Source organism: Alligator sinensis, unplaced genomic scaffold, assembly GCF_000455745.1.
Source record: "Alligator sinensis unplaced genomic scaffold, ASM45574v1 scaffold634_1, whole genome shotgun sequence".
Taxonomy (NCBI): Eukaryota; Metazoa; Chordata; order Crocodylia; family Alligatoridae; genus Alligator; species Alligator sinensis.
Window position 1 is genome coordinate 399775 of NW_005842558.1, and position 3721 is coordinate 403495.

Here is a 3721-nt window from a genome sequence, read left to right on the forward strand (position 1 = left end):
TTTGTGCCCATGGCTTGTAGGAGGTGGCAACTTTGCAACGAGTGTGGTTGCGGAGGGGGGGAAGGGGGTGAGAGATCCCGCGTGCTCAGGCTGAGGAAAGGAGGGAGATGCCGGGCTGAGAGCCGGTTTCCAGCGCTCAGGAAGGAGGAAGCACACTTGCCGAAGGGGCAGGGCGGGCCGCAGGGCTCAGAGGGCGGCAAAGCAGACATGCATGAGACGTGAGAGAAGACCAAGGCCGCGGGCCAGGGGAGGGGAGCAGGGCCCCGCCCATCGCCCCCCGCCTCGGTCTGGGCCCCCGTCAGTGTCCCGCCGATGACGTCAGCCGCGCGGGTGCTGGGTAGCTGTTTTGGTACAAAGCTCGTCTCCGCTCCTTGCCGCCGGCGCACGCTCCCGGGAGCCGCCTCCGAAGAAACCGTCCCGACGGAGCCCGGCCTTGGGGCGAGCTCCGGCTCCCCTTGCCGGAGGGGCAGTCCCCGTCCCCCGGCCCCCGCCGCAAGCTCTCGGCCCTCTCCGCCCCTCCTCCCTCGTGGCCCGCCGCTGCCGGGCTTGCTGGGCGAGTCCCCCGACCTCGTCTCGCGTGCAGTTCTCCCCGCCGGCTCGGGCTGGCCCCACCTGCCCCAGGAGCAGGGCTCCTGCCCGAGGCCTTGTTCCACGCGGGGCAACACGAGAGCGGCCTGCGCTCATTTTCCCTGGCTCTTGCGCACAGTGCCTGGCATCGGGCACCTGTGTGTGCCGTGTGTGTGCAAGTCCGAGCATTCGGGGTCCATCGTGCAAGAAAGCGGAGAGGGACAGCGGGACATTAGGAGCCGTATCAATGCGGCGTGGGCAAAATAGAAGGAAGTGAGTGGAGCTGCTTTTTGATGGGAAAACACGGCTTCTTCTACAGGGAAAAGTCTGCGGCCCGGGCCAGAGCGGTGCGGGCAGCAAGGAAACGACAGCTGTCTGTGGGGAGGGGTGCTGTGGGTGGAGGGCTCCCGGGGGCATTTGTGGAGCCAGCAAGAAGGGCCGTGACAGAAAGGAGGGGGTGCAGCTGCAGACCCCTTGGCAGTCTTCCTTGAGGGCATTGCCCTGAGCAGTGGGCAGCCCTAGCCGAGGGGCCTGTCGCTCTCGGGGCTGGGCAGCAGCATCTGATCTGTTGCCAGGCAGAGCAGGCCCCATTTCAGTCTTTTTGACACTTCTGCCTTGTACAGGAAAGAGGGAACAACTGGGTCACCATGGGCCCAGCCCGCATGTAAGGGCACCCCTTGAAGATGGGGTCCCCTTCTCTGTTGGTCACTCATTGCCTCCCAACCACCAAGGGCATCTGGCCCTAGAGTCCCTGCGCCCCCCTGATCTCCCTGCATTTTCCCTGTCCTTTGCTCCCACCCCTGCCCTCTGCCCCAAGCCAGCCCCTGAGGTGCTGCATGGAGCGGGCCATGTTCCCGAGGGGCTCAAGGGCTACCCCAGACTTCCCAACTCTTGCCCCAGCTCACAGCAAAGGGGTCCAGCAGGCTGCCGTGCTCCACCTGGCAGGTGTAGACGTCCCCGCTCCGGGGGGTCATTTCCAGCATCACCAGGATCTGGAAGGTCCAGTCTCCGTTCTGCATCATCTCCGTGGACACCACTCCGGCCGTCTGCTCCTGCCCGTTCTTCAACCACTTGACCTTGATCCCACTTGTGTAAAACCCCATCACAGAGCAAACCAACCTGTTGGAGTGGGGCTAGGCCTCTTATTTTGTGGGAAAGATGCATCCTCCTCCTCCTGCATTGGGAAATGCTCTTGTTGGGGCAGGTGGGCACAGGACAGGAGAACTGATCCCTGGACCAGGGGCCTGCTGCCCACCGAATTCCTGGTCTGGGCAAGGAGAGGCTGACCAGGGAAGGTGAGGCTGCGGGTAAGAAAAGGTGATTGCTGTGCCCTCCATTCCAGGAGCATGTGGGAAACAGTCTAGGGGAGGAAGGGGAAGCCACCTGGATGTAACGTGATCTCACAGACCTACCGCCTGCCTCCTGTTCCCCTCTTGCATGTCTTCTGTCTCCCAAACCCCTAACTGCTCTGATCCCACTAGCCCACAGTGTGGATCTACTGAGCTGCCCAGCGCCTGCCCACAGAGGGGCTCCCTGGGCACATGGGGGTCTCTGCTCACTTGGTGGCTCTGTGCTGTAGCCAGACCTGATGGCTACACTTAACAATGAACCTGCAGGCAGCTTCTGAATTATACAGACTAAAACACAAAACAGGAATCGAGCTTACAAATCTATAAATGCCACAAAAGAAAGTTGTTTGCTATTAGCTGTTAACAGACCAAAGGTGGGGAATATCGCTCACAAGGATTGGAAGATACTAGCTACAGCCTTTGTGAAAAGCCTTACACCATGGGGTTTATGCAATGATTTCCCTCCCCTTCCCCCCCAGAATGTAGCACTTAAATGCACCACCTGGTTCATTCTGGGCTCAGTGCTGTTTTGGGTGGGTTGCTAGGTGCCCTGGGCTGAGCTCACAGTGTGACCTTGGCCTTTCCCTGTTCCTGGCAGGCTATCACCCCTGAACAGGAGGATCCCCACTTTGGACCAAGGGGGAAACAGGCACCAGGGCATGAGGTGCCTGGCCTCAGTTCAGGCAGGGAATCTGGGATTACAAGCTAGGAGTCTTTTTTTCCCCCCCTGCAAGCATCCTTCCAGCCTTCCCTAAGGACTGGTCTGCTGCCTCCTCAGGCATTGAACTACTGGTGCTTGCCCCCAGGGAAGAAAGTGCAGCCAGGGAAATGGATGTTTGTTTGAATTACGGTGCTGCGGTGAAAACAGGAAGAACACAGGGTTTGCTCTGTTACAGACTATGCAGTGCCCTGGCAGTGCGTTTTCAAAATCAGGGAAGTTCAGAACAAGCTGTTTAAAGACATAGGAGAGGCAAGGGTTTTTTTTGGTGATACCTTTAATTGAACCCAACTATCTTGATGGAAGAGATGGTAGCTTTCAGGTACAGATTGCCCTTCTTCAAGTCTGGGAAAGAAGCAGACACAGCTAGAGCTGAACAGCAGATAGAACGGTAGCATGTATGTAAATGCAAACAGTCTGCTTCAGGAGTGGCTGCAAAATAGGAGCAAAGAGGTATCGGGAGCAGTTACAAAATCAGAGAAGAGCAGTGGAATAGAGAACCTAATTAACGGAAGAGCAGCCAAGAGGGAAAAAGAGTCCTTATTACTTGTGGAGTGCAGAGAGAGTAGCTGAGATTTGGTTGTTATAATGCTGTGACTTAAGCACGAGGACGAGAGGGTAGGAAAGGGGCGTGTGTCCTGTGGAAGGTGTTCTCCTGCCTGTGTGCATGCGACTGGCCTCTATTTTTTGTGTGCTAATTTTGAGGCATAGTCTTTCATTAGCTGCCTCCATTTTGCTTCCATGAGGGCATTTGGTGTGTTGGGTGAGAGAGGCCCTGCTCTGGGATAGATGCGTGGGATTTCTGGATTCTGATTACGTCTATGACTGGTTTGGGGGATGAGATGGGTGTTCACTGTGGTGGCAGTGGAGGTGCGTTTATTAGTGAGTTGGAGTCTGTTGATCAGCAAGGAATTTGCCTCTGATGAGTTGGGCCAGGTGTGGAAGTTGTTTGAAAGCTGGGCATTTTCAAGTCAGCAGGGCTGGACATAATGCATCCTAGGGTACCCAACAGGTGTGCTGAAATAACTGCAGAGCCACTGCCTATTCTTTTTGGGGATTCACAGAGGCTGGGTGTGGTCCCAGATGC